Source organism: Hirundo rustica, chromosome 1 (assembly GCF_015227805.2).
Source record: "Hirundo rustica isolate bHirRus1 chromosome 1, bHirRus1.pri.v3, whole genome shotgun sequence".
NCBI lineage: Eukaryota > Metazoa > Chordata > Aves > Passeriformes > Hirundinidae > Hirundo > Hirundo rustica.
Window position 1 is genome coordinate 91037025 of NC_053450.1, and position 12166 is coordinate 91049190.

The 12166-nt window shown below is 42.7% G+C and overlaps 1 protein-coding gene across 29 annotated transcripts in view; it reads left to right on the top strand.

Moving 5' to 3' along the window:
- Positions 1-12166, top strand: part of ATXN1 (ataxin 1) — a 257325-nt gene that overhangs the window by 156966 nt on the left and 88193 nt on the right. For 28 of the 29 annotated variants that reach the window (XM_040073518.1, XM_040071661.1, XM_058419630.1 and 25 more), the window contains one exon: positions 8068-8191. The gene's annotated coding sequence lies outside the window, so the exon portion shown is untranslated. Of the gene's footprint in view, positions 1-8067; positions 8209-12166 lie in introns of those variants that run through there. The other variant, XM_040073349.1, reaches the window with a different exon arrangement.

The window sequence follows — 12166 nt, forward strand, 5'->3', positions numbered from 1 at the left end:
TTGATTTCCATAACGAAGTCATTCCCAGGAGGACTTCATTGTTTTAGCAATAAAATTTTTCTAAAAGGCCTTTTATTTTGCTTGAGAAAGATAACAGAAATGAACTTCTGAGTGGTTATTCCAGAAAACAATTAGAAGAAAGCAAGACTCTCTTGATTTGATGTAAGGAGATTTGTATGTGTATGAATTCCCTTTCATGTAAGATGAGAATAAATTCCCAACTGAAAATCAAGTTAGAAACACCCCCCGAACAACCTTACCCAAAACACTTTTTCCCCTCCTTGCTCACAGGCACGACACATATCTTTATCAGGACTCTCCTGCATAAATTTGGTCATATCCTGGAGTTCAGCCCTATTTCAAAAAGCCCTTGCATAACTTCTGATTCAGATACTTTCCTGAATTAGAGGCAGTCAAGGATAATCATTGCCAATTATTACAGTGCATTATTTTGTTACCAGGCATGTTCATATTCGTGGGGAGGAATGATCTCTGTGTGCTGTATTAAGGCTGAGCACTCCCTGAAGCACGGAGGGTGCTTCAGCTGTGGGGGCACGCACTGTGGATGGAGCACAGTCCCTCCTTGCTTGCATGCACCACGCTGCCCTGGCCTCTCTCACAGCATTTCTCACCCCTTTTCTCAGCTGCTCTGTGTCTCATGCCAGCATGACATTCCTTTTCTTTGAATGCTGAACGTGCTAAAGCTTGTCAGAATTACGGCATCAGAAAAGATGTAGAGAGCATATCCAGTACGTGAAAGGTCCTGCTGCTTGTATTTAGGTTTGGGGGTTTTTTTAGGGGGACGGGGGCTGACTCTCGTTTGGATGTATTTTGAGCTCTGCTTGCGTTTTCCTGAGTGTGAACCAAAGCAATTACCACTTCAGGTAATGTAGACAACCCACTAGTGTAGGTAGGTACACGCAATAAGAAGCAAAAGGGAATAGGAAAAAAACCATATTCTTTGTATTCAGGAAAGTCTTTATGGATCCGGCATCATACTTAAAATTGCATTGTATTAAAGAAGTGCAACAATTTCAGAAATTATTATTTATAGGAAGATTTGTGAATTCAGGATGTGATATTCTGACTCACCCGACAGCAAACATGTTTGCGCTCTGGCTGGTATGACTCACGCTGACATTTGTCTTAAGCGTGGCAATTGTTTTAGCCCTCTGCTTGGTGCAGGATGAATGAAACGGCTGAGCTCCACCGTTGCAGATTTACTATGTGCAGCCACCCGGGTAAAATTGCAGGCTCAGCTGTGGAGTATTTCCTGTCTCACACACACACGTGCACAAACATACACGTGCGCCCCCCCCCCCCCCCCCAGCAATGCTTTACTGTTAAATACCAAATTCATAGAAAGGAAATGCATAATTACAACACTGCCTTTTGCACCACATGAAGCAGCCCACATCAAAAGATGTTTGTCATTAATGTTTCAACAGGTAATCTCTGGAATTACTGCCAAGCCGTGTTCCTGTTACTTAGCGTTCAGTGTCGAAATCGTTGAAATCTTTGTTGTAAGCTAGCATAGTCATCTTAATCCTGCAAAAAAGTTAGTCAATAGTGCCTTTGTTTTCCAGCTCTGTATCACGTTGCATCAGCAGCGCAGAAGACGTGGCGGCTCTGGAAGCGGGGAGAAGGTTAAGGGTGCGTTCTGGGCTGGCTTCCTAAGGAAACAAAGCTCACGTGGTGGCATTGTTGTGCCTGTGCCCGTGTGTGTCCCCCCAGCCTGGCAGCTGGTATAAGTCGGGTCCTCCTCAACTCGGCGTGCTGTACGGGTAGAGGAGATGGGGAAGCTGCTCCCTGAAAGCTTTGTGTAAGTAGCAGACGAGTGGCTCTGGCCACCTGTGGCTGAACCCAGTGAGGCAAAGGCCATGGCCCAAACTCGAATCTTACTGGCACCAGGGAGTTGGTACCGTGGGCATCTCCTGGAAGTACTGCTGCTACCAGAGATCTGCTTCTTCTCTGGTTTTCTGGGTTGTAGCATTGGCAGTCTTCTTCAAGAGGTTTTGTCTCTGGCTACTTAAAGTACTGCAGTTAAACAGAACCTCAGCCACTGCTTTTGGTGCTGCTACTGTTTGCAACTCAGATCATTTGGATTTTCCCTTCAACACCATCTTTGCAGGAGAGCTGTGGCCATTGTGTGAGAAGTGTCTGTACATGTTACTAAAGCCCTTGAGCTTGCTCTCATCTGTAGCAAGTTAATAGGGTGCTGCAGTTCTTCAAATATGCAGGAGGCTCACTGTCTCCACTCAGGGCTGAGCTGCATTTTTTCCATAATAGCTTCCATAAAAGAAAAAGAGAAATATTTATGTCATGGAATAGAAGCATCCAGAGTGGTTATTTTTATTGCTTATATCTGTTCAACATTACTGGCTCTGGGCCTGAATTATTATGGACCATTTGCATTCTTTTCTCAATCTCTGCTGCTCAGAAGACCTGTAGGAGTGACTGTGTTACAAACATGCAGGCAATAGAGTTGTTTTTACTTTAAACCTCTGTATGAGAATGAAGAAAGTTGGCATCCTAAGAGAAATGTAGATCCGTGTTGAAATTTCCCCCCCCCGCCTACCAGTATTCTTGCTTTGATAGCCATGAATAAGTGGCAAATAGTGGGTGCTGATGTGAATAAGGTGATGGATTTTTATTAAGAAGTACATCACTGACATCTGATAGGGGGTATTTGTGAGGTATTTTTCTTCTTATGGTCTGCACTGTTGCCGCTTAGACAAAACAACCCGAACAAGCTCCTCTTAGTTTTCACCTGCCATTGTGTGTTGCACCCGCAGCCCACAACTTGACTTGCTATTTTAATACCTTATGCTGTACTGTCTTGCTGGGGGAAAACCAAATGGAACTTAGAAACTAACCCCACTACGAGAAGCACAAGGCTAAGCACAGTCTAACCTCAAGTCTTTTTGGAAAAACTGGGTATTAGTGAAGTGCAAATAAGAAGTATAGCTGTGATTGCTGTTATTTGTGTAAAAGTGATGTCTCTGAGGTCCTAGTTAGATTTGTGTTTATGTTGTTATTAGGCATCGTGTAAATGGAGAGTGTGAGTTGGAGCTGTTCTGCGTTTTTTTCCTAAGTACTGCTGTGGTGATGAACCTTCATCTGTTTTCCAATCACTTTTCAAAGGTGTTGAGGTCAGGGAATGGGTAACAAGCAGTGGAGATGGCTCTGGAAGCAAACTTGCTTCCATGGTTTCCAGATGAAGAGGTTGGGAATGGCAGATGAGTCCAGTGAGCATGGCTGAAAACTCTCAGTCTGTTCGCAAAGGTTGATGCTAAAATGAGGGGTGGTTTACCTGAGCCTTAAGTCGTGAAAAATACCTGCTCTGCTGTGGGTGAAGCAATGATGAATAATGGTCTTTAGATTAAATCTCGGGACACAGATTTCTAGATGACTCACAGCTAAAGTTCGTTGTGCAGAATCAGTGGCCATCTTCCAGTAGTGGCTCCTGCACTGGAGGGTGTGAGCTGTAGCCTTGCCCTTTCAGCCCCACGTGCTGCTCCCATCTCTGTAGTGTTTGCAGATAGATGTTCCTGTCCTGCATTTTCCCTCTGAGTAAGCACTCACATTGGAGATGCTTTTCACACAGGAAAGATGTGCTGGGCTGGGATGTTCCATGCTCACAGAGATGGGGAAGGCAACATAGATGTTCTTCCCTCTGCTACAAATTGTGAGGCAGGATGGATTGCTCCCTTGCCTGAACCTCATAATCTGCATGCTGTTTTTCTGGTTTAGGACCCCCAGGATATGCAAAGTGCTAACAACTTGATTTACTGTTCCCATGCACCCAGACACAGTTATTCACCCTGCAGAAAGTGGGTGTAACACCTTGTGAAGTTGGGCATTTCACTGTGGACCACATGCAAAGCAATGGGAAATGTTTGTTTACATGACAAAGCCATGGAGGATCAAGCTTCAGATGAGGAATGGATGCTAAAGAGAAATCAGAGTGATGCCTGCCTGTTTTATGCAAACAAAACCTCTTTTGCCCTAAGGTGATATTGTTTCACCATAACATTAGAGTGGACATAATTGGGATTTTAGGAATTTTTTCACTAGCAGAACATCAACAGCAGCCTTTGCACACTAGACAAAATATCAGAAGGTTTTCAGATGGGCAAAGTTTGGCATGGCTGGTGTAGAGAAATTTTTGAAATCTAAAAGTTAGTAAGTTCTTGGTTGGTTTTTGGGGTTTTTTTAAGTTATTTTTTTATTTCCATTAGAATCCTTTCTTGTTGTGTAAAGTCAGCTAAACCTGTTGAAAATAATTTAGAAATTTTTTTCCTGTCATGATAGATGATACACACATTAGGTAATTGAAATCATGCACACTCCAGGAAGATAAAACCTCGCCTTTCCCATTTGTGGTGAGGCAGGATTGAACCTGTCTAAAACTATTGCATGTAGAGAGAGAATAAAGCAGGAAATGAATTGCGGTTTTATTTGAGTTGAAGGATTAGTTGAGGGATAATAGCGAACAACGAAACAACTTGGGCACAAGACTGCAGTCTCTTTAACAGTTTTATTAGCTTAGGCTGATTTTTGAATTAGAGAAACCAAATTATGTCATGCAAGAGAGCAAGGGATGACAATTAAAAACGTGCATGAAAGGACTAGTAAAACAGTAATCTCTCACTGCTTGATCTTCAAAGCAAGATGGAAGAGCATGACCTTTTCTTGGAATAAATACAGGATATTGCACGTAGCCAACTTCTGGTTTTCAGGTTTTGCCAATTTGCAGTTGCTTGCTTGTACTACAGTCCTTATTTGTTGATTGCCCTGGGGTCCAATTTTAGTCTCAAAATACTCCAGAGAAGTACTTCCATGTTCTTTGATTTGAGATCTGTTCATGTCTCGATTACACTTCTAATCTGTCAGCACAGTGTCCCTTTTAGCTCTCAAAGACAGGGCTATGCTGTGATATTTGAGTAACCATAATGCTGTGGGGCCATGAAAAACAGCTTCCTTGGTAATGCTTCCCATTTATAGAGGAGATGTGATCGGTAACCATGTATGTGAAAATGATTTGTTGATCACATTGAAACTAAAGTCACAAAGTCTGGTTATGACCTAAATGTACTGGGAACCAGCTTTCTCTGCTGGTCCCTCCGAGTTACGATTGTTTTACATGTTCCATGTCATCAGAGCCTATCAGATCTGCATATTAAAAAGATTATCCCAATTAGGGACTAAGTGCTCTGCTCTTCAGGTGAGGGTTGTGCTTCAAGAAGCAGCATCTCTCCATGCCCCCTGAGTTTTGTGCTATGCTGTCTTTGAATCTTAAACATAAAAGTGCCTGGGAACATTTGCAGGCAGACATGCCTTGGCTCTCACAGAGTGAAGTGCCTGTGGGTAAGGTCAAGTGAGCAAGTTGTAGCAAACTAAACTAGCTTGTGAATTTATAGTGCATCATCTGCTTCATAATAACTGGTTGTGCACATGGTACAAAGGCACCTTGTTGTAAATACGAGGTCTCTTGCCCCTTTTTTGCCTGAGGCGTAAACTACCTTGTTTCATGTCATCTTCCCTCTGAAATGTGAGTGCATGGAGAAGGTATCTGCCCCAGAGTACCACCACTGCACTGTGTTGCACAGGTGCTGCTTGTCACCTGTTCCTGTGTCCCTGCATTGGGGTCTGTAAGACACATTCCAGGCTGACAGCAAGATCACTGCGTAGCTAGCAAGTAGCCTCACTCCTGATTCAGTGAGCCAAGCCCTGGTTTGGGCAATTGGAACCTTGCTAACTGAACAGAATCAAAATCCTAATCCCACTTGTTGGAGTTAGTAGAAGGACTTAGTCACTGAGCGTGGTGGGTGTCAGCCCAGGGTTACGCACAGCTGACTCTCGAGGGAGGCTCACAGGAGTCTATCCAAGCAGGAGTTCGCAAGGAGTAAACTTCCCTGCTCTTACTAAAAATAATTGGAAACCATCTATTTTTGTTGGAAATGTTAAATATTTTCTCATAGTCATTTGGACTCCATTTAAAGGTTCCCCTGAATGCTGAATGACAAGAGATAAGGATTAAAAATCGCAACTTTTAGGGTTGCCAAATTATTGGGGGAAAAGCCCCCCCCCAATAAATAATGTGGAAATGCTGAAGTCTTTCATTTTAACTTAGAAGGAAAATGGTTTGAATATTTCAAGCTGAGATGGAGGTTTTTTTAATTGTGAGATTCTTGTAATTAAAAAAAAAAAAAAGGCTTGAAAATAAATTGTTTTGGGTTTAAGCAAAGTTTCAAGAGCTTTTTTTAAATATGTCTATATTATTTTTCTCTCTTTGGTCTCCTTTCTAAAGTTAAAAATCTTATGAGACCATGCCTGATGTTGTGTCCCTCTGTCAGAAAAGCAGTGGAGTCCCACTTCAGTAGAAGAGAGAAGCTGTTGACCAAAGTCTTGGAAGTGTAGCCTGGGTCTGGGTATCTGAAGGCTCTTGAGGTAGCAGTGCCTCTGTCACACAGGAGTTGTAGTTCCCAAGAAACAACTGTTGTCTTAAACTGGGAAGATTTTTGTAATGGGTATCTTGCATTGCTGCAGTCCATCAGGGAGAGGATGAAGACTCATGTACCTTGAGACTAGTGGTCACTGTCATCATCATTGCCAGGTGCCTGCCTGAGTCCCAGCCACCTGGATGCCGGTTTACAGACACTGCTCCATGAGGGCTTAGCCTTAGCCAGTAAATCCAGGAGTAGTCTTACACCATAACTGGATCAGCTGGGCAGATACTGCTTTGGGCTTTGGAAGGTTTCATTGTTCTTGCTTTGTATGTTCAACTAAAAAAGCCACAGGTGTAAACTTCTTTTGAACAGCAACTTATTTTTGTCATTTCATTGTCTTCTTTCTGCTCTTCTGCCCACGAACTGCACTTGTCCATCTGTCTGACTTGTTTCCTGTCTTCAAGTAATACGAGATTCATCTGCATTCATATGTAGGCATCTAATCTGAGCTCAGTGTCTAGACTCACATTGTGGAGAGAACCAGACCTTTCTAGAGAGTGAATCATCCTGTCCTAAACCAGATGCGTGATAGGTCAAATAAATAATTTTCTAGATTGCCTCGTTTCCTCCAACAAGTGAAGAGAGTTTACACTGTCTGAGGTGTAGAGTTTTGTCCTGCACATGTTTTGGTTTTGAGGACATGGATTCCCCCATAAGGCTGGTAGGATGGGATCCATGTGCACAAATCCTGAAGTGACATGTGAAATGTTTGAGAAGCCTTAGATCAAGGAGGTAGGAAATGATGGTGGCACAAAGTGAAACTAAGAATTTAGGAAGCCCAAGAAGACCATGGGAACCTGGCTCAAGGAAAAAAATGTTCAATTTGGGGCAGTGGAAATATACACTCTATTTTAAGCATTCTCTGTGGGGTTCGCATAAAAATGAAACCCAACAGTTTCCTCAGACCCCAGTAAAAAGGTTGAGGATAGTCTGATATCTGGGGCAGTAGGTAAAAAAAGCCAAACAAACGACCAATGAAAGAACCACACTATATTAAAAGTCTCAAATATGAAAAATATTTCCTACTGAGGAACAGCAAGAACGTGTGTGTGTGTTTGCATGTGTGTGTGTATTTTTGGATTCAGTACTCCTCTGTTATAACATTGCAGATAACCATGGAAATAGATAGGTGTTTGCATTCCCTTAGAGGGGATAATTGAGAACAAAAATCTTCCTGTGTGGATCGCTCTGCACATTTTGGACTTTGTTTGCAGACACTTTTCTAAACAGCAGCTCAAAGTAGTTCTTTCTTTCTCTTGTTACAGCAACAGAAGTATCCAAGAATTATTTTAATTATGTATCTGCTTCAGCAATTCTGAACTGGGTTTTAATTTTTTGTAGTAATATGTACAGGGCAAATGACTCTTCCTATCCTAGATCAGTAATTGCGATACACTCATTTTGTAGTGGAATCTCCATCTTGGGAGCTCATTAAAAATGCATTTGCTTCAAGGAGATGTAGGAATCGATTGTTCATTTGTTAAACAGCTCTATGGCTTTTCCCCTTTTTGTTCCTTGCCTTCCCTTCTTACTTGGTTTTGCTTTTGTTTTTCAGCTCTGCTTTACTTTATTTGAAAGAGGAAAGCCAGTGAGGCCTTGTGAACAATCCAGCAGCTTCTGAAAGATCTTCATGCTAAAGGATAATCCAGAATTCCCTCAAGAGGAACATAGTGAATGTTGTGAGTTCCTAGCAGTGGTAACAAATACTTCCAGTTGTGTCCTTTGGGAGGTTGTATCTGCCCTGTAGTGTTTGGTCTCTTCTCTGTGATGCACTGAACACCAAAGACTTGCATTTTTCTCCCTCTTTTTTTTTTTTTTTTTTTTTCTCCTTTTAATGGGTTTAAGGGAAAACTAGTGTTACCTAAGGAAGGATGATGGGTTTCTTTTCCTTGGACTGCTACAGTTATTTGTCATACTGCTATTGCTTTTTAGTTAAGTATGTGAGCCTGCATTGGAAGGCCATGTGAATGTGTAGCCTAACAAGAATGAAAAATACTATGGATAGCAGTTCATGAATCTACAGGTCAGATTCAGGAGTTTTATGCATGCTTGTACGTACAATGGTTGAAATTATTTGACCACTTTCAAATTAGAGGAATGCAAATGTAGTTATTTCTGCCTGGTATTCTAAACTCCTGTGGGTCAGTTTGTTATACTAGTTTATTTCCAATACAAGTGCTCCTCTCAGAGGTTTGTGTTCATGGGAGTTGGAGTAGCACACCTTTCTGAGGGAAACACAGTCAGTCAACTGAGACCTTGATTCATCTGTGGCATTAATAAAAGAAAATGTTCCCATGAGGGATGGCTAAAGAGAAGGCATGAATATTTTTATGTTCATTGTTTTTCCTATGAAGCCCACTGCTTTTCTGGGTTGAAATGGGCAAACATGCAGATCAAATGCAAACATTCTCACAAAAAGAGGAAAATTAGTTCTCTGCCTGACAGGTTTTAGAATAATCCTTACTTTTTTTTTCTTAAGAAAGAACCATGGGGATTTCCAAGTTAGGCAAGTCAGTATTTAATTCTTAGGCCAAAAATATGCAGTGGTCCTCCAAGATGTTAGTAGTGATAAAACAAGCTGCAGATTCTTCCAGTTTGAGCAAACTAGTTTGTGCGCTTTCTATTAATGTAGTAAATATATTTTCTGGCATGCCTTCTAGCTCCCTCAGAGTTGGATGCCCTCCTTTGCTCTGCTTTTTCCTTTGGGTTCAGGCTTCGGGAAGCAGATTGAGACAGAGTCTAAGTGATGCTGTTTTCCCAAGAGCCAGCTCCAAAATAAATATTAGAGACGTCTCTGAAAAATTTTTAGTATCCCTTGCCTTTCCCACATGCTTTGATTTACAGTGAAATAATTAACAAAGCCAACATTTGGAATTGTTACTTACTCGTTACCACTAAGCTGCCAAGTTAGTAGCTCATTAAGATGAATGAGGGGCCTCTGAGATATGGAGCTTCTCACTGTCGGTGTATCCAAGCAGAGTGGCCATATCAGCTTATTCCCACACTTTGAAAGGCTTCTTTAAAACCTCAAGAGCTTACGTTGCATGCTGACATCCTAGAATGGGAGAGGACAGATAATAATAATAATAATAATAATAATAATAATAATAATAATAACCATCCTAGCATGTAGAGCTGTTGGGATAACAGGAGATATTTCTTCAAGATGTAGCAAACACCTCCACTGATTGCAACAGCAACACCACCTCAGGTGAAGAAGAGCATTCCCTGGGTTCCATAAGGTATGTGGTGTGCCAGATCAGCCAGATAAACTGAAAGAGGCAATCATCAGTCATTATGGGGGATGGAATATCTGTTGAAGATGCCGTTAGTGTTATCATTACATTCTGCCCTGTCCTAAATGGTTTAAAATCAGCCCACTTAAAGCACAGTGTGATGTTCTGCTGTTGTGGTGCCAAAACCGTGATTACACTCAGGAGGCCTGGGTTTGTTCAGAAAAAGCAGCACTCTTCTCACCAGGTAGGGATGGGAAGAAGTGTTCTTGAGAATTGCTCTTACCCTGGCATTCAGGACTGGTTTCTTTTGAGGATTCATTTGTAGGTAATGGAGAACTTTTTAGCAGTTCCTTGAGAGTGTATTTCATCACCTGGCTGCTGCTTGGAGGACACTGCTGCGTGAAGGAGGCAGGTAGCTAGGCTCCTCCTCGCCTCTTTCCTTTAACCTCTCAGGGAGACAAGAATACCAGACGTGAGGAGGTAGTGGTTCTCCTGAATGGAAATACTAGCATACAGTAATTTTACTGAAAAATATTGCTCTCTCTTCCCTGTTTGCAGGTTGTTGTCATGTTAAGGTGTGAGGAAAATGATCAAACCTTTCCCACGGCAAGTGGTAGCTGTTCTCTTCCATTCTGCTGCCTCCTTCTGCCACCCAGGCAAATTTCAGAGGAAGGGAGGTGTGAGGAGGGAGGGATGCAGTAAATTGGGACCAGTGTCTTGTATCCACCTAGAAACTGCCTGTTTACTAAACAGTACAAATTTCTCGCTTCCTTTTTCCTGCTCTCTTCGTTGGGTTGAAATGCATTTCTGGAATAGCTGTGCTTGTACAAATCAAGTCCATATTCCACTTCTGGAGAGACAAAAAGGGATGTTAGGAGGGTTCATTAAGGAAGAACGTTTATTTTAGCAGGGGTGAAAATGAAGCAAGACAAGACTCCTTTGCTCTTGCTGGAGGATACCTTGTGTGTTCCATCATATGGTTTTGTAATTTTTCTGGTAGGATGTAGGCATCCTGAGGGGGTTTTTTTCCATTCTGAAAACATATGCCACAACTTTTTTGGAGTGCTAGCCACACAAGCACAAACACATTCTAACAGGAGCAGTGAATAAACTCTTCATGTTCCTCACTTGCAGGCATTTCTTCACATTATTTTTTTTTCTGTGCTTATGTGAAAACCTCTGGCACAGTTTGTGGGAAACGGAAAATAAATCTCTAAATCCAGTATGTGTCAATAACAGAAACGTGTTTAGTTGATCTCATATCTATAACTGTTATTTTGGGCAAACTGCAGATGGTAGGATAGTAAACATCCCCACTTCTAGCCCAGACAGGCTTTCTATGCCCAGCCTTCAGTGGGAACCTGCTGCTGTAAGGGCTGACTCTGAAGAGGGGCTTGGGGGACCATAGTTGCGTTATGGCTTAGCCCCAGTTCCATCTCATTTTTGAGCTGCTGCCTTCTTTTTCTGTTCCTTGGCCCTCCTTGCTTCCTTTACCCTGGGTCCTATCTCCTATGTACTCCCCCCCTGGCTGCCGGCTGTTTTTCCTGGCGCGTGAAGCTGTGACGGGTCTGGGAGCGACAGCTCCTGGAGCTGATGTCAGTGCTGCTTCCTGAGCCGCCTGGCCAGGCTGGCTGCAGCCCAGGCACACCCTCTCCCCAGAGCATCACCTTCTCTGCCTGCCCGTCCTGCTGCCGCGGCAGCCCCTCGGGGGGGAGGTTTGTGCAAGTGGTGGAAATCGAAGGTTAGCGAGCCTTTCACGGCGGTTTTCTGTGAGGAGCCATCTCCCACGCCTGGAGCCTCAACGCCGGGTTTGTGGCGTGGTTGGAAGTGATGCCTCGTTTCTGCTCTGATCTGTACACACCTTGGAAGAGCGATGGGAAGCTTTGACACATGCAGACTTAATGATTCTGGATGTCTCTGCTTTTGTGTCACTTCAGTATTATCCGTGTGCTAAATCACTCCATGGTTTTCTATGGAAATTACAAGGCTGCTGAGAAAAGAGCAGAGCTGCGTGTGTCCGTTCTTCCAAACAACAGCCCAGTACATGCCACTCGGTATTAATAGTGAGAGGGAAAAAGGGAAGAAATGCTTTAATTTGAGAAATGTCTCTCAGAAACAGCAGTAATTTATTCCTAGGCATTATTCTTCATTAAGAGCTACAGACAGCTGCAGCTTCCCTTTAAATAGAAATTGCTCTCTGCAGGCGTGCTATACATAGGGCTTCAGGTTTCTGCCATTTCTCTGCCAAAAAACCAGAAGTATTTCTCACCAAATAAATGTTTATTCAGAAAGTCATATTTCCTGGCTTTTATTTCACGTCACAGGCTTCCAGCAGCCAGGATAGAACAGCTCAAGGCTGTCGTTCGGGAGAGGAAGCTGAAACAGTTTGAGTCTCTTGTGGGACTTCAGAAAAACGTC